Consider the following 24,320-nt stretch of genomic DNA (forward strand, 5'->3'; position numbering starts at 1 on the left):
GAGGTTCCCTTTTGAGTCTCTCAAAGTTTCTTCCTCTTCCATCTAAGAGAGCTTTTCCTTGCCACAATCACCTCTGTCACCTCAGGCTTGCTCATTGGGGATAAAGTCTAATCTTAATCTTGAAATTTTGCATTGTAATAATATTAAGATGACAATATAATATTGTATTTGTATACTATTAAACTTTTTGTACTATATTTCTTATGTTCTGTGAAGCTATTTTGAGACAATGTCCATTGTTAAAAGTGCTATACAAATACATTTGAATTGAATTGAATTGAAATGAATTGGGGGCACGGTGGCTTTGCCTCACGCCTCCAGGGTTGGGGGTTCGATTCCTGCCTCCGCCTTGTGTGTGTGGAGTTTGCATGTTCTCCCCGTGCCTCGGGGGTTTCCTCCGGGTACTCCAGTTTCCTCCCCCGGTCCAAAGACATGCATGGTAAGTTGATTGGCATCTCTGGAAAAATTGTCTGTAGTGTGATTGCGTGAGTGAATGAGAGCGTGTGTGCCCTGCGATGGGTTGGCACTCCGTCCAGGGACGCCTGAGATAGGCACAGGCTCCCCGTGACCCGAGGTAGTTCGGATAAGCGGTAGAAAATGAATGAATGTGACATAGCTGACAGACTATTTACAGACCATGTGCACAGTGCTGGCATTTCTGTTTGTTTTTTCCTGGAGTTTTCCAGTGAATATGTGGGCCTAGTTGTAGGGTATTTATTTAAGATCTGGTCTTTTTCCAGTGTTGTTATGAGTCTGTGCCTGCTTTAGCCTAAGATACCTGTTCCTGCATGACAAGAATGGTCTTCTGCTGTTGGAACTCAAGGTTCAAGAGCTTTAGTTAAGATCAGCAGTTTCTGAAAGACATCAAATATCATGTAACGGCCAGAATCGAGGCATTGAGATCATATCTGATGTTTATAAATTAACTGAAGCTCTTGACCTGTATCTGCATGACCTGTATATGCATTGCTCATCTGCCACATTATTGGATGATAGGATAACCGATGAATAAGCAGGTGTACAGGTTTATGTATTAAAGTGAGTCTTGAGTGTGTAAACGATGTTTAAAACTGCAAGTTGTAACTCCACAACTCCTTAAAAATCCCATCTATGTGTCTGCTTGTTTGCTCTACTGTTTGCGAAGTTTGTTTCACTAGTCATTTTTATTTGCTTCAGTGGTCATGTCTAGGTTAAACGCTATTATTCCCCTCGCATTACTGCCCTCTGTCATTTTTATGTAGCTGTCTTCAGCATCACAAGCTCTAAGTTTTCTAAGCTCACAACAAGCACATGGGTGTCATCAAATTTCTAGCACAAATGTCTCAGACATACATTACAGCACTGATCCTTAGTTTAACATATGAGCATGCTACATAGTTTTGTTGCGGTTCTTTTTATTTAGAAGTGCTTAATGTTTTACAATTACTGGTTTCAGAAGTCCCAGTTATTTGATGAAACCTTACCTGAAGACAATATCTACTTCTGTAATGTCTAAAGAGGTTAGATCCACTCGGAAAGTATCTTGTACTCCTTCTAACAGAACATTTGCATTGGATACTCTGAATCACTCACTCTCACTCATTTTCTACCACTTATCCGAACTACCTCGGGTCACGGGGAGCCTGTGCCTATCTCAGGTGTCATCGGGCATCAAGGCAGGATACACCCTGGACGGAGTGCCAACCCATCGCAGGGCACACACACACTCATTCACTCACGCAATCACACAATTTTCCAGAGATGCCAATCAACCTACCATTTCTTTGGACCGGGGGAGGAAACCGGAGTACCCGGAGGAAACCCCCGAGGCACGGGGAGAACATGCAAACTCCACACACACAAGGGAGAGGCGGGAATCGAACCCTGGAGGTGTGAGGAGAACGTGTTAACCACTAAGCCACCGTGCCCCCCCCTCAAAAATAATCATTCAATGGAAATTCTTAAGCTAATGGCAGAAGCAACAGTACCATCTTGGACCACAACCTCAAAAACAAAACACCAAAACACTGCAAACCGTGTATATTGTCAGCTATTTTTTCAGGATATCAATTAATTTGGAAATATTTAAAATATTAATTGGTGCTTTGAATAATCCTGATACATAAATGTTATTCTGTTCACTTTGAGCGATGTTCTATGCAGTATTCTTTGCCTAGTCTTTTCAAGGATTGACCAAAAATTAAAACTGTTCTCTGTATAAAACAATAGCACGTGCGGTGCAGCAATACAAACATTACTGACAAAATAATAATATCTTTGTGTATATATATATATATATATATATATATATATATATATATATATATATATATATATATATATATTCAGAAAACAGAACAGAACATTTTACCCAATATCAAAATATCAATTTTAGCACCTTTTAGGTTAAAGTTTAATTTTGGTTTTATTGCTTGATACATAAAAACCCATCTTCTGTTGTACCAGACTTTAAAGTCTAATTGGGATGTTGAAGGTTGAACCCATTTGCTTTTATAAAGCTAATCAGAATAGATCAAATTTTAATTCTAGTTAGTATTCTGTGTGGGAAAATGCCAAGATGTTTTGTATTCGCTGACCTATAATTAATTTATTGAAAATTACTGATGGGATGTTGCATTGTACTGTATCATATCATGCCCGGACATTGATGTATAATTGGTCTCACAAGGTGAACAATTTAAATAAGCCATTAGAGAGAAATCAGCGTTTTGCACCAAGTGAAGTTGAAGCAACTTGCATTGACAGCTCATTGTTTTCCTGCCTGCACGTGTGCAGTGGAAAAGCATGAGGCATAAACCCAGACTGAGGGACATGGACCGTAATGAGCCATGTTGTGTGTGGAGGGAAGATTTGCTCTCGTCTTTGTTTAGGGACTCATCAGTTTTCTGTAGCAGAGGGAAACGGCCTGGCAGTGTGGACCGGCTGCTTCTTAAGCCCGTTATCTCTCTACTTCACAGCAGCGCTACTTTGGCGGAGTTCAAAGCCCCGAGTGAGGGAGGACATTAATTAGCTGTGGCAGGCTGAGCGCAGTGCCGCTGTTCTGCGTGTTCAGCCGAGGGTTACACACAGGTTTGAGTTGAGAAGCTACAGCACCAGAGTCTCGCTCTTTCGTGTAAGGTGAATTCAAGATTCCCTGATAGCAGGTTAAATACAGAGGTGCAGAAATGTGCATGCACACATACGCAGTGATGAAAGCACACACATCTCCGCTCCAGAGACCACAGGGCCTGTGGGAGGCACTGATGCCGAGAGCAGACAGTCTGCAGTTCTGTCACACACACAAATGCATTTGTAGAGAGAGAGAGAGAGAGAGAGAGAGAGAGAGAGAGAGAGAGAGAGAGAGAGAGAGAGAGAAGAAGCAGAAACGGGAGACAAAATTCAGTCTTGAAGGGAAATCACTTATATACTACCACCCCAGCTCTTACTTTCCTGCTATCTTTCACACACACACACACACACACACACACACACACACACACACACACACACACACACACAGTAAGATAGCAGTAGACTCTGGACTCGATGCTCATCCCCAGTCTCTATTTTACCACTCTTCCTTTGTCTCCGTGTGTGTGTATGGGTGGAGAGCTGCAGGCTGTGGATGTGAGAGGCATGATGCTGAGGGTAAGCTCCACTCCTCCATCACATGCACACGTTTGACTCTTCAGCAAAGCAACTGCTATGACTCACATATCTCTCTTCTCTTTCACTTCCTCTCACTCTTTCTCTCTCTCCATCCCTCTCTCTGTCTGTCTGCCGCTCTCTTCCGTGGCATCGTTTCTGCCGTGGCGGCCCCTATCCTTGCTTTCCCTCGCTCCGCCTCATTGGTGCTGCCCCCATTCCATTTCTTCTCTTTTTTTCCCTCCTCCCTCCCTCCCTCCCTCCCTCCCTCCCTCCATTTCTCTCGCTCTCCTTCACTCTCTCCTCCGCTCAGCTCCAGGCCCATTGGTTGCCTGCCTTCAACCATTATCTCTCGCTTCCCTCTTCTGACAGTCTCCGTCTCTCTGTTTCTCCCACCTCGCTCTCTGCACGCACATCAGCTTTCAACTCCTAAAAAATGATTTGCATTCAGAAGGCGAAAGGAACTTTCCAGCGTGCACACTAAATGAAACAGTGCGAGTGAGAACGCGTGCAAGAGAAGACGACTCTGGACGAAAGAGAGGAAGACAATCAGGTACGACAACAACAAAAAGTTTGAGCGAAGACGCCGTTTCATGATTGGTGAGTCCTGTTAGTTTCTTTATGACTTCCCAGCTCATTGTTTTATTTTTTATATGAATGCACTGCCTTGCTGAAAAGACTGAAGATCTCTTGTGTATAATATAATGTATATAACCCCAGTCTTTTACAAATGCATAGTTTCAGACTCAACCGTTTCTGTCTTTCATAGCATCTTTGACAGCTATTCACTGTTGTATTATGCTAGTCTTCCTACACTGCTCACACTTTCCAGCTCATTTTCCGTTTGACGTCTGAGTCTCGTTGTACTCCGTCAACTTTCTTCCCTGTAGGGAGCCGTAGAGAGAAGTGAACTTGGCAGGAGATGCTCTCAGGTCACAGCTCTTTGTACGTTCTCTCTGGAAGCTTCTGTGGGCTTGGTGATGTTTTTGCAGTAGGTTACCACAGCACTGTCATCTGTATGCTTCAGTGTGCCACTTATTGGTCCCTGCAGTGCAAACGGGGGCAGATTTTGATTATTCCTTTATTGCTTTGGGAGTTGGCAACATGTCTGCACACAACGTGAGAGCTTTTGGGAGGTCTGTGGGTAAATATAACACTTTCAGAAGTAAGCACTGCCTTTAGAAAAAGGAGCAGTCATCTATACTGATTCTGACTGGTTCAGAAGTTGAGATTACGTTGAGAAATTCCCTCCATTTTTAAACGATCAAGCTTTAATGTAATAAATCTAATATAATTTACATATTTTAATGTGCTTCTTAATAGTCTTTCAAGTCACTTTCGTTTCATTTCCCTGTTTTCGGTAGATCACAAATTGTAAAATATAAAAATAAAAAAAAGTCCATTAAGTTAAATAAATGCAGAGTGCAAACAGCAAGTGACAGATAACTCTTATAACTTTACCAACTTATTAATGTGCAAGCTCAGATTCAGCATAAATCCCGATCCTCCGTAAACTCTAAGTTGTGCTTTATCTCCAAACAGCATTTTCCCATATCTGTAACTTAATCTGCAGGATGTAAAGTGAAGTGTTGTAATCTGGCCATGAGACAAAGTGCACTTTAGTGAGTGCTAATGGTCCGTGCCGGGGTAGCGGTAAGCACTTGGTTGCTGTGTGAAAAGGTCCTACGTACAGTATGGTTCTGTTATGAGGATGAATTCAATGGTAAAAACTTTCAGCCACTTCGAGGCAGTGGGAAAGCAGACAGAAGGTAGATGTACGAATGAATTATCAAAAAGGCATACTAAGGATTTTGTAAACTAAAGTTTTGAATATTGTACAGTGGATCCTGGCATCCTTACCAGTCTGAAACTTTAATTACAACTGGGAAGATGAAGATCGGAAAATGAGCAGATGAGACCGTACCCATGTAGCCTCTGATTCTTGTTGGAAGAGAGAAATGTAATCCAAAGTGATCTTCTTCTTCTTCCTCCTCCTCCTCTTCTTCTTCTTCTTCTTCTTCTTCTTCTTCTTCTTCTTCTTCTTCTTCTCTTTCTTCTTCTGGTCATCCATCTGCCTCAAGGTTCAGCATGTCATATGTTCTGAGATGCTTTTCAGCTTGACATGGTTGTAAAGAATAGTTATTTTGGTTACTATAACCTTCCTGTCTGCTTAAACCAGCCTAGCCGATCGTCTATGACCTCTGTCAATCATATTGGATGCTTTTTTTGTTTGTTTTTGTTTTTCACACTATTTTGTAAGGAGATCATCAGTATCTGAAATATTCAAATCAGCCTCTCTGGCACTAACCATGTCATGCTCAAATTCACTGAGATCACATTTTTTTTCCTCATTCTGATGTTTGATTAAATAATTAAATATTTACTGAAGCTCATGCCCTGTACCTCCATGATTCCATGCATTCGATTGCATAAACGTGTTAATGTGCATGTGTACAGGTATTTTGTAATAAAAGTGGACGGTGAGTGTATGTAAAAATGAAATATGTAGGATTATGGATATGCAAATTTAAGAGACTTTGAGTGATTTCTTTTAAACACTAGACCAAACTTTTCTCTAGATCAATTCTAATTTTTTAGACTTTTTCAGAAATACATCTTCTAGCAAATTAAGCTTTGTCTAAAGTATATTATTTCTTTGTATTTGCATGCATATATATTTTATTTTTTAAAATAGTTACAATTTAAAAGTTGTTTAAATAGATGCTTTACTTTTTCATGACGTTAATCGATGATTTCTTTAAATAACTTTAAAATGCACTCAAACAGAACACTTTGTTGAGGAATAATTGATTTCCTTTTTTAACCATTAAATACTATCCATTTATATATATATATATATATTTAGGATAAACTCTAACATAATTATTCGTATTTTTGAGAAATGATCTATAATATCTTTTTATACAGGAATGTAGATGAACATTTTTTTGGAAGCAGGACATCTAAAAACACAGACATTGGCTTATGAATTGGGGAAACTTATATTATGAGGTAAACAATATTTTGAGGTAAATAAACTGTAGGGCTTATATGCTTTTTGTGAGGTTAATGAGGTTTAATATGTATAATGAAACATTTTTCAGAGATATCTGGAATGACGTGATTGGGGCGAGTAGGTGGAGCTTAAAACCATCTTCTTTTTATTATTATTCTTGTCTTGTCCAATTACAGGATTTTACACTGATGCCTACAGAAATAAACGTAGGAAGATGCTTGTCTTATCTCTATCCTCAACGTATGACATCTTGAATCATGGGAAAAACAATAACATCACATTGGTGTTAAAATATTTTGCATGTGGTAGCCTAGTGGTTAAGGTGTTGGGCTACCAATCGGAAGGTTGTGAGTTCGATCCCAGGTCAACCAGGCTGCCCCTGTTGGGCCCCTGAGCAAGGCCCTTAACCCTCAATTGCTCAGTTGTATAAAAATGAGATAATGTAAGTCGCTCTGGATAAGGGCGTCTGCCAAGTGCTGTAAATGTAAATGTAAATATTAGCTTAGAAAAAATCCTGCATCCAAATGTGTGATATTAATAAACGCTATAACGGCAGTTCTCACTTTGTTTCTTAGAAACTTATATTGCACCACAATATAAGAGGATACTATCAGATATTTAAGACAGATGTGTTGGTTATCAGATATTGGGAGAGTATTAAACACAGAGTGCACTGAGAAGTGAGATGAACAGTTTTTGTTTATTAGTTGTATTTATTAGTGCGTTATTAAATACGTTGCTGACGTACTTTAACAGGATGAAATCCTTCTTTGGGGCGCTATTTTTTATTTCTTTCTTTTTTTTCCCTTTTTCTTTTTTTTTAATGACGCAGCTCCGACCTGAAGTGTTATCAATTGTGTTTGTGTAAAAATCATACCAGCAGAAAATTGTGCAATTAGCAATCGCAGAGGATTGTTTACACCGGATGATTGCAAATTTATTTTATTATAATAGTTCATTATTTAGACGTGACTAGCGGCATGGCTCGTTTTTCTGATAGAAAACTGGATTAAACATCCACAATCTGTTCATATAAATGATTTATTTTTTTATTTAGTTTAATCTTTTGGGGCAATTTGAGACCTTAGTGTGGAAACTAAATCATCAGCTCAATATGCTTGGAAATGACAAGAATTAGCTTTCATGAGAATTGAGTTTATTTATATAAAAAGTTTTTTGTTTTTTTTTAAATACTTTGCATGATATCAAATTAAATGCAAACCGACTCATACAAATTCAGGCAAATGATAACTTATTTTATTGACCTATCTTTGTATGATTAACATCCTACGACTAACAGCTCATTCCGTTTTTTTTCTGTAAGAGTCAGATTCAGTTGGAAGCTAGACCTTGTCTATATGTGTAGCTAAACAGATTAGCGTAAGGATGAGCTGCTTCTGGCTGAAATGACAGTCTTATCTCGTGCCCCTGTTGAGCACGGGAGAGTGCCTCACACCTGCTGAGTGTGTGTCATGCTGGAGAGACAGAGCAATGTGATTAAATTATGTAGGGATAGCCCTCCGTCGCTGTGACCTGAGCGCTGGAAAAACCCTCCCATCTCAGGTAACACTCGGAGACTGCAGTCATAACATACTCTGTCAGACTGAAGGAAGAAACACATAACATTAGAGGACCTGGATGTGTTTAATCACAGGCTCGTCAGGTGAACGTCTGTAGATTGGGGTGCAGGGTGGATAAGTTTACAAGGTGCAAACAAAGGATTTGGATTCTTCAGACTCAGGCTGTTTTCTTCCTTTGCTTGCCAAATCACAAATGGTCCATAGGTCACGTGGTCTGATTTTGAGAGGTTTTGTGTATTGTCTTAGACTTGTCTCAGACTTACTGGCATTTGTACTTGGACTTTTCTCCATCCTGGGCATCAGTCATGCTAAATATGGTCTTGGTCTCAACCAGTGGCTTTACATTTACATGGCATTTGGCAGACACTTATCCAGCATGACATACATTTTATCTCATTTATACAGATGATCAACTGAGAGTTAAGGGCCGTGATCAGGGGCCCAGGAGTGGCAGATTGGTGGCCCTGGGATTTGAACTCACAACTTTCCAATTATAACCCAATTATAAGTCTATAATTTATTGTCCAAAAAGATCATTGGTAATACTCATGTATATATAAAACTGAAGTAAAGGCTTGCGCTTATTTTTGATCTTGACTCATCTCGCCTTCCTTCGGTCTTGGACTTGAAAAGGCTTCATCACGGCCCTACCTGCTACCTTGTGTTCATGACTTTCCTAGTTTCATAGTTGCTTAGCAATCAAGACCGAGACTTTTATAAATGGAACATGAGTTTAAGATTTGATTACTGTTAAATGTCCTTCACATAAATGCCACTTGTAGACTTACTTGTATAGCTATATAAAGTATGGATGTAGATTTAGATCCATAACGGGTAAGCCAGAGAGAACGACAGCAAGAAAAACTGTCTAAGACAACATGAAGAAGAATGCATGTGAGGAACTAAACTCAATACGGAGTTCATGCCCGTAGATTAATTATCAATTGTTAATTTTTGTATACAATAATGTATAACTGTATATATATATAGTTATGAGTATATAACTGTATACTATAAAGTCAAACATTACTGTGTTTTGAAAAGATATTCAGTATCGGTACGGAGTAGATCACCTAAGGAGGCATTTCACAAATTATGGATTGAAAATGAAATCACAAATATCATCTACAAAGAAGAAAATGCTAGAATTTGGTAGTGATTTAATTTAGGTATCTTGTAATCTTAAATAACTGAGTGTTTGGCTTCCTGCGTCAAAACACAGTAGAGCGTTTCAAGTCATTAAATCAGTGAAAGGCTGGAAATAAAGGAGTCTCAATCCTCAAAATCAAATGATGGAGTGTCAATATTTACTGTTCCGGTGGGAGGGAGCGGGTTATCCGAGCTCAGGCGCTGATACTTATCGGTTTCCAAGCGTGAAGGCCAGATGAATGATTGAGTCTATGCTTTCCATGCACACCCTTAAAACTTCTCCTCTATTTGTTCTTCCTCGACAAAAGAGAGCCGTCGACTTGATGCCAATCTGTGGAGGGAGAACATGATGTATATCCACACGGCGCGGACAATTAAAAATCAATCTGGACTTGGGTGTGGGGCTATAATAGGAAGTGCAGAGAGCGGAGAGGAGGCTGATTAATACCCGCTCTCACCTTGTGCCATAACAAGCCCCCACAGGCATTCAACACACACACACACACACACACACACACACACACACACACAGGGCTAACCTATGTTGGCTGCCACCATATTACTAATTCCACATTTTGCCAGGAAACTGGGGGATTTGCCTGAGTTATCAGGTCTGAGGCTGCGTGATAGCAAAGTGTGAAGGTTGAATCTCAGCAAAACTTTTACATCGTATGCTTTCCACAAACACGTTCATGACCAGAGAGTTTTATGATGTTTTACATTTCTGTATGACGTGAGCATTGCTATAAGCATCACTTGTTATGATCAGTGTCAGTGCTGAGCTATATTTCCTTCCTGGTGCTTCAATCTCACGCAGAAGAATCACATGAACTTTACATTGGAACAGTCACATGATTCAAATGATTCAAATGATTCAAATTTCAACATGAGGTTTCATTCATATGAGATTTTCTTACATTTTGTTAAAGGCATAACACATTGAAATGCACTTACGTATTTTATGAGCATGTGTGAAAGTATTTATTATCATCTGGAAATGTGGGTGATTTTTTGTAAGGAACACGAGGCCTTTAGTTATAAAAATTTCTGCTCCGCGTTCTATATCTGTCTTCAACTGTGATGCTGTGTGGAGGATTTTTCACATCCATAGTTGTTATCACCGACTGGGAGCACACAACCAGGGTAAAGAGTCATGTGACCTGCAGCCCCTATTATCACCACATCATGAGCATGGCACGCAGCCATCAGCTTCTCTCCTGCCAGCCTCACACGTACTGACATCTGTCATTAGCACTCAGCTCAGATGCTGGCACCGCCATCTTCATCTACAACTGCAGAAATAGACTTGTCTATTATTTTAGCTCTGCAATCCCTATTTTTTCTTTTTCCCCCATCCATCCACACCCTTGAAAAGGGAAGAAGACACTCGTGAAGTCATAAAGACATCACAGGATTCTTTAGAAATCCTCATTTGAGAGTCCCAGCTGGATTTTTAACCTCCTCGTTTTGGTGTCGATGACATTTGTGGTACGTGTCTCAGCGCGGAAGAAAAAGCAGAGCGAGGGAGATACAAAGTGAAGCAGAGGCAAAAATAATCCTCCCCAAGCTGAGCTGAGAAAAGCAGCACAATATTGGAAAATGATTACAAAACACACATCCATTATTCATCAGGCACATTGGTGAGGGCGCGTGTCTCTTATTTATGCCTGCTCTTTAAATCAGATTTGTCTGTTTAAATCACTGTAAAATGTTCCGGTCACATTCCTGCAATATTGTCAGAGTATTTCACTGCCTAATGGATAATTGATAATGGCAAGTGACACTGGACGGGAGCATGAACAAAAGACCGCTAGATGTACAAGCGCAAAAACCTTTGCTTCTTAAAAAGATAAAACCGGAGATGGTGGATATTTTGTGCAAGACAAAATCTATACCTGAATTACGTTAGCTACAGTGAAGCAGATGAGCTACAAAATAAAAACCCTGAAAACAATGCAATAAATATTTAAGAAATCAAAGTAGTCAGTTGTATCGTTGGCTGTCTGGATCGATTTGTATGTTATGTTATGTTATGTTATGTTATGTTATGTTATGTTATGTTATGTTATGTTATGTTATGTTATGTTATGTTATGTCAGGTCTTTTAGGGATTCAGGCAAATGCTGCAGAATTTGCAGGTGTTTGATATTGCAAAAATTGTTTTATCGTTAAAAAAATCATTTTTTGTTGTACATCAAAATGGCTGATATAAATAATAAATGTTATTTGTGCTTCTTTGTCCAATAAAGGTGAAGCTGTTTTATTTGGATCTAACTCTGCACATTCAGATGAATGAAACATTCCAAACACTGACACATTTCAGACAACGATAAGTGGAGCGCACTTATTGTTGATTGCATGTCTTTTCACAGTGTCAGAACTTTTTTGTTGCAGGTGAGAACAGCCGTCTTTGTGCGAACAGGAATACTTTTAGATATTGATTCATTTCTGCTCTTTTCATTTGAGTTTCAGGGAGGTTTGACAGCTGCATTTTAACATTTGTTAAAGTGACTCATTTGCCACCTGGGTGACCGCCTCAGTACAAGGATCAGAGCAAACTCATTCACTGTGGTCTTAAAGTCATACTTTACACACTTTGGTAAATTAGACGCCTGGATACTGTAGAAAATTGACAGCCCAGTGTGTGATGATTAAGTTTCCGAAGCATGGAAATAGCTTATTCAAGGCGTTTGCTTAATTAGACAATAAATGCGTAGACATGGAGTGTGTGTGTGGTTGTGTTTTGTACAGGCATCTCATGTTGCCCTAGATGACCTGCAGTGTCCAGACAGAAAGGTGTAAGCAGGTGCTCTGTCATAAGGCCAGCTAATGAATCAGTTTATCGCTTCCCTCCAGGGCAGCAAAGGGCTCATGTTCTGCCCTCTGCCACTGAGTCAGCTTTCCTGACTGTAGACCTGAGCACAGGAATACGCAACAAAAACAGAGACATTTGCACTCACCGTGCTTTGGCTGTGCGCTCTGACAGGCTCACAAACACTATCTCCTGTCTGGAGTAGATGGCAGATTGTATAAAAGATAACACAATTACCCTCACAGAGGAAGAAATCTTATATATACATACACACAGGCCATTCATACAAAGAAAATATCAAGGACCAAAATAAGCCCAAAGCAGACAGAGAGAGAGGCATGGAGACGAAATACAGAGCCAAGGGTGCATCGTCAGCGGTTTTTGCAGGAGGAGGGTGAGCCCGCCAGGTGCAGGCCGGAATTGCCCTACTTACAGGAGCTACCGCTGTCCTCCATCACACTCCCACTGCACACTCCTACACGCAGTCAGCCCTTTTGTTTGCCCTGTAGCCCCAAAAGTAATCCAACACCATATTAAACAGAACTGACAAAAAAAAAAAAAAACAGTACTAATTCAGTACTAACCCTTTGTGCATAAAAGTACAGCTACTATTATTAAAACTTTCAGCCATTTTGTGTAATTGTATCTAATCTTAGATACACTGCTGAGCAATTTGTTTGTTCTGTCCGTTTTCTGTATACTCTCTGCCCGATCTGATAAAGGTGCTCTCCTGCTCGGCTCTGACCCAGTTATTTTAGCGCTGCCCAACATTTTCTGCTATGTTCAGTTCCAAAATAGCTCAGTACAGCAAAGCGTGGCGAGCTCATTTCCGTCTTGCGTAAGACACTAATCATTCCCCTGCCTGAGCCCAGTGTTGAGAAATTGCACTCCGTGTCAGGAGTTTATGGACAAAAAAATGTCAGCAGTGAAACACAAATAGGTGGTTAATTGTGCAAGGAGAGAAGTGAGTATGAAATAATTATTGACACGCCACATTTTCAGGCCAGGAAAGCCAGGCTTGGTGTAAAGGCAAAATACAGAATCTCCCATTTGTATAGTTCTGACATTATAAGTAATGTTCGCATTTTAGAGCTCATTACTACTTGGCATATGTTTGCAGAAACGCTAAGCCAGATGTGTTAGGAACGGTTGCTGTGAGCTTTGAATAAAACTGGATGGTTTTTCTGAGGTACTGTATAATCATGCCAGCATTTTCCTCATGAGGAAATGGAAAGCATAGCAGCTTTACATGCCATAAAAGCTTGAATATTTCATATAGCTGTCTTCAGCAGAAGATGCTTGAATAATACTTCACTATCCCTTTGTTTTTGTTTTTTTACTTCTCTAATGGAAGTAACACTATACCTTAAAGCTGTTTCTGATTGCCGGTTTACTTGTAGTAAGACATCCCCAGCCCTGGGCTCTCCAGTGTCAGTGTCTGAGGCAGTGGGTGAAAGGGCCCTAGCTGGGTATTTTAAGCATGAATGGGTAAGCATGAATGAACTTTATGTCAGTCTTTTTAAATGTTATCTGTTTATACTAATGTTTGGTACTGAAGTCTATTTCCTTGTGTGTATACACATATATATATATATATATATATATATATATATATATATATATATATATATATATATATATATATGTGTGTATACACACAAGGAAATAGATTTCAGATACTTTATACATTAGTATAAACAGATAACATTTAAAAAGACTGACATAAAGTTAGTCAGGACACCATTGGCTGTAAGTGTGAGATGTATCTCTTCTGTTGGGATAACAAAGAAATTCATTGCTGAACATGGGCACAACCAAAACAGGAGCAAAATGCATCTGCTGGTGATTAAATAGCACATGAATAATTTCACCATAAAAGCTGTCCGGTGTGATTGCGTGAGTGAATGAGTGTGGGTTGGCAACTATGTCCAGGGTGTATCCTGCCTTGATGCCCAACGACGCTAGAGATAGGCACAGGCTCCCCGTGACCCGAGGTAGTTCGGATAAGCAGTAGAAGATGAATGAATGAAGCTGTCCATAGATTATGGACCATTGATTATACTGATGGATCATTGATATAACAGATTACTAGATGTGCAAAGAATGATAAGGAAAGAGCTTTTATTTAACTGTAACTGTGATTGTAATAGTGTTTATTAGCACCATTTTCCCAAAATTCAGTCTTTCATTGCTCCCGTATCAATCATTTAGTGAAACATCAGAGCACTGAGTGAATGTAAGGAATAAAACACACCAGTGAATTGCCAACAATTACAAGATTTTATTTATTATTGTACAGCCTGCCATGCTTCTTAACGATTCTAGCTATAGTAAATGTTAATGAAACATCCACAAGAGAAGATAGTTGCTTTTGTCAGTTATTTTATAGCAGCTGTGAACAGTTGCTTCTCTCAGAATGGCAGTTTGTAATGTTACCAAGAAAACTTCTCACCTAAAGACCTTTCTTGTGGCAGAAAACAAGCCCGAAAGTTAAAAAGCACTGACACCAGAGGCTCCTTTCATGAATGTTAAATACGTTTGACCTTACAGAAAACTTCACTATTAACTATTAACTAGGGGGAAGGGAAGTGTTAGCTCAGAGGTTAATGGATTAGATTACTGATTAGAAAGTTGGAATCCCAGGGCCAATAAGCTGCCACATTTGGGCCCCTGAGCAAGGCCCCTAACCCTCAATTACTTAGATGTACAAATTAGATAAATGTAAGTTGCTCTTAAGGATGTCTGCCAAATGCCATGACTGTAACTATCAACAACTGATACTAGAGAATTTTGCACCAAATGCCATCATTTCACTTCATTTTCTGTACCATCACATATCATAGTCGACTTGATAAAATACTTTCAAGTATCTTCAAGTATCAAGTAACTTAAAGACATTTTTTTATCTATTTAACTGCTAAAAAGGAGCATCATACATGCATCATAGGCAGTAGACTATGCACTGTGGCCTAGATTAGAGAACAGTCTTGTTGTATGGGAGCATTTTGTTGACTACCCGTCCTGTACAAATGCATTTTATGGCTGACTGCTCCTGCTGTGACACTGTGGTGGTGGAGGCAGTGGAGGATGAGGTTCCACCCTCTGGTACTGCTGGTGTTGGCTGGCTGTAAGTGTCAATCATGTGCGTGGTGCTGTTGCTCCGCTTTACCCTGCATGGCTTGCATGACTGCAGGGCCACACCTGTCATGCAGAATGTGTCTGTCAGAAGCTGATACTAAATGACATTATCTCTCTCTCTCTCTCTCTCTCTCTCTCTCTCTCTCTCTCTCTCTCTCTCTCTGTCTCTCTCTCTGTCTCTCTGTATGACTCACAGTCTGGCCTCTCCGCTGACCTCTTGATGCGTCCACAAGCTCTGCTTGTGAATAAGGACAGTGTGCAACACATTCATGACTTCCTGTCACAGTAAAGATAAGGAAGATTGGCTATAACGCTATACCTTGTAGTTTCAATGGTTCATGATACAGTAATCTCCATTGTGTTTATCTTTCCCATTTGAAGTGCCATACTTTTACAAAAGATCTTAACCAAATCTTTTCACTTTGCAAAAAAAAAAAATATCAATTTTTCTAATATCAATACTAAAACACCTACACTAAAAACGTGAGTATTGGCCCATATTGATCTGGTAAAAAAATAACAACAAAACTAACAATGCTTTAAAATGATTAATTACTGATTAGTTCACATAAAAATGACATATGAAACAGTAGCTTAAAAATAGCAGCTTTACAACAGCAGTTCAACTCAAACACTAAAATCACTTACAAATAGCAATAAATATAGTAACGTATCAAATTTAGTTTAATTTAGTATAAAATCAATCCTAAAAAAAAACTGCTATATAACAAATGCTATATTTGTTAGAGCCACAGTGTTTTGCTGGTATTGGCCTCATAGAGTTTCTTTCATATGGGATCAGTGCCATCTCTAATTAAAAGGTTAATTTCCTCAGAAGTCTTACTTTTAAGTGATGTCTGAACATGTTTGGAAGTCTGTATGTGTGTGTGTGGGTGTGGGTGTGTGTGCATCCAAGCCTCAAGTCCTCACCATCTCATCCAGACTCACATGAATAAGCAGAGCTACTCTGCATGTATAATGAAGCGTTATGTTCTCTGCTGATAATAGACAGAAACAATGTTTTTAAAAGCGAGCAATGAATTCCTGATGAAGTGTGAAAAGACTGATTAAAATGACTGTGATGGCAAGCCACAATCATCTGTCGCTCACTCAGACTGGAGGAAGAGAAGGAAAGGGAACATCCATGGATGCCGTCCATCTTTGCTGAATGGCAATGATGTGTTTGGGCTCTTTCCACTAGCTGTCTCTATGATTGTTAAAGGATGAAACACAGACTCTGCTACAATGCCTAGTACTGTATTGAGCTGGAATTCTTCCCACTGACTTCAATAGTAGTTATTTGCTGTACTGCTAAAGCAGCTGTTGAGATGGTTCACGTGTGTACAGTGGTGCACGATTTCATTTTGCTATTGAGAAACGGTGTATGTCACATGATGGACAGGTTTCTCCATAGGCAGCATTTTGGTGCAGCATTTGTCCTAATAAAATGTTACTGTAGCTGTTTAGTAAGGGGGCTTACTTCGGCTAAATTGGTGAAGGCACTTTCAAAAAAATCTGTGTACTAATCCATGTTATCCAAACACGATCTTTGACAAAGTTCCTTTTTATTTAAAATTGCTGGGTAGTGAGACCATCAAAAGATTTTAGGGGAACACGGCTGAGAAATAAAGAGCCCTTTGTGGCACAAGTTCAGAAAAAAATAGTACTAAGCTACACTTTTTTGTCACTAGAGTGGTTCCTTCATGTTTGCTCTTTTTCCTGGAAATGTTTATCTAGTGTAATTATTCTGAAAGATAAATGAAGGTATCTTAGGGTTCATTTGTATACCTTGTACTATGGTCTAAAGGTAAGAAACATTCACATTATTATGTCATTGTTACACACTAAAATTTTTAGTTCAACTTCATGTAAAAATTATTCTTAATCTCTCTTTTTTGTTTTAGTGTTAGGTTTGAACGTCTTGTCTAATGCCTAGGAAACGGTAACAGTGTTGGTTCAGAGACTCTGGATCTAAGTCATAATTCACTCTGAGAGCTGTTATGGTTGATTGTTTATTTGTACCCAATGAACAACTCAATGCTTCAAAAAAGATTACCTTCATGCCATGGCTATAGTGCTACTCTAGAACTAAAGGGCTCCTTGGAATATTCAACCTCAAATAGTCGGTTGAAGAGATGATTTAAGGACCTTGGACAGCTCCTCTGAGTCATCGCTCCAAATGTTACACCATTTCAGTGCTAATCTTAGACTGCACTCGTGGTGGTGTTGGTCTGTATTGAATCAGGAGACAAAATATTTCATAATTGACTGAGCTCACACACCACTTTTATTCTCTCAGCGAAATATTCGGATCAGCGGTGCAATAATTCTTTGTTGTAGTGCACCCTGCCAGATGACGCCAACCCCATAAACAAAGACTGATGAGAACTCCCTTGTGTTGCTTTTGTCTCTGGTGGTGGGGCTCTATGTGACTAGTTGGTGCCAGCCTGCTGCCCCTGATGCCCTATTTACCCTAAGGGTGATCTGGCAGAGACTCAAAACCTTGGCACCAATCTGCTCGACTCATATTCTCAAGTTGTCTGTCAGAGACTCATAATAGTGGCTTGCTAGCACATTACTGGAAGAGAAAACAAAGAAAGAGACAGATGTGCGTATATGACAATTAACTCCTTTTCTGAAGTGTGACTGGCAGCCTGTGGCATGATTGAAAGCACTGCCAGTCCCTATTTTTTGATTTTTGCTATTCTGCCTCCCAGGCATCTAGCAGCTAAAAGGGCATACCCTGGGTACACATACCAATGTGGGGCACACAAAGCATACAGAGTCATACGTTTGATGAAAAGGGATGCTTTTGAAGCAAGAAAGCTCACCTCTACATTTGGACAAGGCAAGAGAGAGAGAGAGAGAGAGAGAGAGAGAGAGAGAGAGGCAAGCAAACAAAGACCAACACAGATTGCATCTTTAATAGCAGGAGCAGACAGTGGGGTTGACACTGAATATAAGCAAGCTTCCACATTTTCAAAGGCAGCCTTAATGAGCAAAGAGGATCCTCTGAAGGGATTACTGCGGGATGTGACTCTGTTTTATCTCTGTTCAGGAGTGGGAGAGTAAACACAATAGCCAGGAGACTGTTTTATTTTTTTTTTCTGCTGTTGTTGTTGTTTTACAGGGCCATTGTTCCTTTGGAAAACTATCACTGCCGGTGATTACTGGTGGATTTATACCTAATAACTAGTGGCCTCAAAGGAGAATCCACTCTGAGATGTGAGATCTATGTAAAGATCAAAATACAGAATTCAAACTACGGTGGTTGCCAGAGAACTAATGATCCTGTCTAGTTCTCCGTGGAGCAGGATATTGATAACAAAGTACAGGAAGTACAGGAAATCATGAAAAACTTTGGCTTTTGTGTTTTTCTTTTTCTTTTAATTGAAACTGAGGTATCAGGGTAGCCAGTTTGTGCCACCTCAGCCAATACAATTCCCCTCCGGTATTAAACAGCAAATTATCCCCACAAGAGCTGCTACCTTTTACACAAATTACACATTATTGTGCATAATTCGATAAATTCTATGTCTCATTATAGAGATAGAGTATGTGAATTTACCTGCTCCTTTCAGTACGGACAAAGGATCCAGACGATATTTTACTCCATGGCAATTAAAACACTTGACTGCTGCATGTGATTTAGTGGGGCTTGTTAGTCTACAACAGATACTTGGAATTTACCGTGCACTTTGCCAGGATCTAAAAAGAAAAATAAATATAGATAAAATAGAATCAAAACTAGGTTGGAAAAAGGAGCTGTTATTTTCCATGCTGAAGACTCACAGGAAGCTTCTCAGGGAGAGGAAAATGGGACAGGAAGGGTGCAGGGGAAGATGGGTTGATGGGTGATATCTTTAACTGTATGATAACAAAACTGGTAATAGAAACAATAATAGGAGCCGAGGCACAAAGCAGCAGCATGACAGCACTCCATTCAGACTGCTTCAAAGCTGCCAGTGTGTGTGAGTGTGTGTGTGTGTGTGTGTGTGTGTGTGTGTGTGTGTATGTGTGAGTGTGTGAGTGTGAATCTGACTGAAAGAGGGAATGATTGAGATGAGGCGTAATTGAGGCTGAAGCTGTTTTGATGGGGCATTGCAGCCGTTCCCAGGGCTGTTTACTTGGCTAGAGGCACCGCTCCAACACTTGGACGAGTGAGAGTGGCAAAACTGCAAACTGCAGTGTGCTGGAGAGGTGGTGAGAGGAAACAAACTGGACATACAGAGCTTTGAATTCATCCAGCAGATATTAAGGCTCCATGAAGATAACAACACATTCAGTTTTGATGCTGAAGTGGGTGGGTCTAGACTGGACTGATTTTGTTATTGCTTTCCCAAACAAGAGCAATGTCAATTATACTTGATAATATTTGTCACCTAGTATTAATTTATCTGATTTATCTATATATATAAATATATTATTTTGTTAGCTGTTTAGGTCAGGCTAAACACACCACACACCACAAATGGCAAACAAACCAAAAGCAAACAAACAAACAAAACAATTTGTGCAGATGTGTGGAGTCATAAGGAGATAAATAGAGATATGTGGAGACATTAAGAGGTGTGAGGAGAGGTGTGGAGATGTGACTCTTCTCCCCGGGAATATGCGATGAGTGGAGACATGAGTCGAGATAAGGAGATGTGTGGACTGAGTCAGAGACAGGAGTCATGTAAGATGATTCAAGCGGTGGATTCCAACCAAAGGAAAGGAGGAGAGTGGTTGTGCATTCAAGAGCGTGGGAGTCTTACGGTGTGTGTACAGAAGTGCCAGTTTGTGTGTGAGAGTGTGTTTGTGTGTGTGTGTATGTGTGTGCGTGTGTGTGTGTGTGTGTGTTTGTGTGTGTGTGTGTGTGTGTGTGTGTGTGTGTGTGTGTGTGTGTGTGTGTGCGCATGTGTTTGTGTGTGCGTGTGTGTGTGTGTATTTGGGTGCCAGGGAATTCAATAACCATGGAGATGATAGTTGTTCAGTCTGCTGTTCTACCTTTAGGAAAAACACCAGAGAGAGAGAGAGAGAGAGAGAGAGAGAGAGAGAGAGAGAGAGAGAGAGAGAGAGAGAGAGAGAGAGAGAAATGACAGAAAGAAAGAAAGAAAGAAAGAAAGAAAGAAAGAAAGAAAGAAAGAAAGAAAGAAAGAAAGAAAGAAAGAAAGAAAAGGGTTTGCATGGACTCAGCTGGTTTTTATGATCTCCATTAAGAGACATATGGCTGTAATTGTGTAACATGATATGATAAGAAGAAATCAGATTTGAAAGCCAGTGTATGCAGTTTGTGGTGCATAAATGGTCAGTATAACACACACAGTATAGGCACACACACACACACAGGGGTTTGCAGACAGACGTGTGTTTAACGTGTGTGTTCGTGTGTAGGAAGCTATGCTGCAGGGCATGAAGCTTCTTCATACCTCCATCTGCTGACTTCCTCAAGAGTCTGCTTTCCACCTGAGCCCAGTCCTGCACACACACACACACACACACACACACACACACACACACACACACACTTGCAAATGAGCTCTAGACCACATGACCAAAAATCCTATGCAGAACAGCAAGCAAGAGATTTAATAATAAGTAATAATGCTTTTCAGTAGGCTCACTCCTGCTGTTACTGTGAGGTAGTGATGTTGCCTGGAGTTTAAAATACGTGCTTATTATATTATCCATACAATTGTTGGCTGTGCATTTTGTGCATTGTAATTTAGAAATATTTTTATGCCTACATTTCGTTTTGTATCCATTTTACATTCTGTATAATTATCCCCATAGACTGACGCATTAGCCAAAGATAGGACTGTCACATATGTGTCTTTGTGTCTTTGTTTGTCTAGGCTGCTTGCAGGTGGGCTTGATGCCCATCTAATTCACTTACTTGGAGAATAGGCATGATGCCCATCTGTCTGAGATGCTCAGTCTGTTTATGAGCCCAAACCGATGCTGTTCTACCATCACACCTCTTTAGATGCCAGCCTGCGTTTAACACCTTCACAGATTTGTGCGCTCAGTGAATTTTTTTATTGACCGCAGGAGGTGCACTTAAGTCTCAAATGCTTTCTTCAGTCTCCTATTTACATGGCATGTTAGCAATTGGTCTAAAAGATACAAACGCTACTACACAACAGTTCATTTATGTGTAACAGAAGTTACATTAATGTTAAAGATACATTTTGGCAGGAATATATACATTTGCTCTGCTTTTTATGTTAAGTATTATTTGGTGATGGTCATCATTTGCCAAGTATAAATGAAGCATAATAAAGCAAAGCAACACACAACAAAACAAAGAGAAAAAATAACACAGACACAAAATGAAAAAAAAAAAAATAAATAAAAAAAAATAGAGAAAACAGAGAAAGCAAAGCAAAACGTAACAAAACAAACAAAAAGCGCAGCAAAGTAAATAAAAAAACAAATGGTGAAGCAAAACGTAATTAAAAAAAGCTAAAAAAAAAGAAAGAAAAGTAATACAAAGCAAAATATAAGAATTTAACAAAAACTAGGGTTAATAACATTAATATCAGTATTAAAAACAAATAATAATAAAAAAAAGTTTCATGATTTATTTCTCCTGCTGATTTTATTTTACGAGAAGAATATCACCGAATATCATCAGACACACATGCATCTCTAACACAATGAATTTTTAGTGAAACTTATTTTTCCTGCTTCTTAGATTTCTTTCTTTAAGTAAGTAGATATCTGCTGAAAGCTTTGCTTTTACTGGTTTACTGCTGCAAAACCTGTAGAAATTATTTGTATATTTCATGCAAATGAAATGCATATGAGGGTAAATTGGGGCGTATCGCATGCATTTGACACATGTAAAGGATTAGTTAAATGGAGCTTAGGCCCACGCAGCTGAAGCTGATTCATCAGTTATGCTCAAATCACAGCTTCATGAATCAGATTCATATTTCTTTAATCATTTCAGGTGTTCAAATCCCTTTTTAAACTATATTGAAGAAAATAAGAGCCATTACAGTACATACAATCAGCCTGCAATATCACATGGTCATGATCTCCACCTGTGTGTCACTTCACAAAGTTCTCCTATGTTCAAAAATGTTAATGATGGCACGTAACGATTCGTCATTTTACTTCACGGTTATTCTAACACAAAGTAAACATCTGCTTAATGGTTTTGTTTGCAGCTCTGGTGAATGTAAGCTGTTCCTTACACTAAATTTCAACCTGCCATACAATCAGGGCAGATTAAGAAAGCAGTCATCTCATCCAGACATCCCTTCTTCTTTTTCTCTTAGGAGAGACAAATGTATCTGCTGGCACCAGGTAGTCCCTAATGTGTTTGGCTCTGCTATTTGAGAACAAAAGAGTTTTACCCATTAACTCACACCAACCTTTCATAATGACTGCTGTTCTCTCACCACTGAGTGGACAGTTGTTGTTGAGAGAAATGTGTGTTAGGGTCATTATAGGAAACGGACGCCTCAGTGGAAAAATATTTTCAGAAATAGGGTTCATATAAGGAATCTATATCATAAGAGATATTTTTTCACATAAGCAGCAAAATCTGTTATTTCATCAACTACTGTGTATTAAATACATAATTCTAGGAACTTCTATACAATGAATCGAATTTATATTGAATATCTTAAGTGTCGTGATGCTTTATAATAATGCACAAACCACAAAATCTATTTCACCCAGTTATGTGTGCTTTTTATTGACATTATTACTAAATATTTGTATAATTCCATTCTGTTTCTATATTCTATAACACTGATGACATAAAAGTGACAGAATCTTCATTCGTGTACATACAATTTTACAGATTTCTTATCATATGTAAGATACGATTAACATTTACATTTTCTTTAAATGTACAACTTACAGTATTATTTACATGGATTATTGTTTACACATATTAAACTCTCAAACTCAGAAACAATGCCTTCTGCTGTATAAATACGGTCTAGTTTACATGAAATCTAAGAAAAAACAATCCACAATATAGCTATACAATATTGCTGTATACAATACAGCTAGCACAGTTGAAGCATTGTTACCAGTGGTTGTGCACTATAAACTATTATAAACGAAATAAAAGAAAGCAAGATCTTGCCCTTAAACTCTATATTTAAACTCTATATTTCCTAAGACAATGTGACTTAAAGGCACACACCTAAAAAGAAAAAAAAAATCAAATATGATCACATACAATCATATTAGGGTTAGGGTTCTTTCATGCAAAGAAAATAATCAGAGTAATTTTATATTATTCATTTTTTTATATATTTTTTTATATTTTATATAATTTATATACAATTTATTTATATATAAATATATTTATTTATTTGAATTTAATTCTGTTGTATTTTTCTATTAGCCTTCAGATAGACATTCTTGAGGACTTTCTTTTTTACTGTAGTTAATTTTTTTTAATATGATTAAAATTGATCCATGGCTTATAAAATCTGTTATAGGGACATTTTACATCTTGTGGTTTTTAACTTTTATATCAAAGTTTCCTGTAAACACTGATCTGCAATAACAACCCATTTCTACCTTCAATTAGACTTTACAGCTCATTTAATTGTACTGAGTTCAAGGCATCACTTTAGTTTTAGACCTTTTTCTCCTGAAGATTGAGCTTCTTACATTTTGAAAATCGCAGGTATATACTGTTATGGCAAAAAATATATTTACTCCTGTGGTAAAATAGTATATGGTACATTTTTATTTGGGTTTGCTTCCTAATATTTTCATTCAATATTGTCATATGCTAATACTGTTTATTTAAAAAGGAGATCTTGTTATTTGAATATCACAAAGACAATTCCGCTGTTCCAATATGACGAAATCTGTTTACCTCATTTTCCTGAAATGACACATGAAATAATATGTCTGCATCAGCTTCTTAAAAGAAAGGAGATGAATTATGTTACGCAGCACGGGCGGCTCTCATATTTAACTGATATAATTACTGCAGTATATTTTATTTATATTATGTATATATGGCGATCTTTGCTTTCAC

General features: G+C 38.7%; 1 protein-coding gene across 3 annotated transcripts in view; it reads left to right on the forward strand.

Annotated features, from left to right (window-relative positions):
- Window positions 1-4,026: 4,026 nt before the first annotated feature.
- Window positions 4,027-24,320, forward strand: part of myt1lb (myelin transcription factor 1-like, b) — a 106,556-nt gene continuing 86,262 nt past the window's right edge. For all 3 annotated transcript variants that reach the window (XM_060880028.1, XM_060880030.1, XM_060880029.1), the window contains exon 1: window positions 4,027-4,224. The gene's annotated coding sequence lies outside the window, so the exon portion shown is untranslated. The remainder of the gene's footprint in view (window positions 4,225-24,320) is intronic.

The sequence above is a fragment of the Tachysurus vachellii genome, chromosome 10 (genome assembly GCF_030014155.1).
Source record: "Tachysurus vachellii isolate PV-2020 chromosome 10, HZAU_Pvac_v1, whole genome shotgun sequence".
Classification (NCBI taxonomy): Eukaryota; Metazoa; Chordata; class Actinopteri; order Siluriformes; family Bagridae; genus Tachysurus; species Tachysurus vachellii.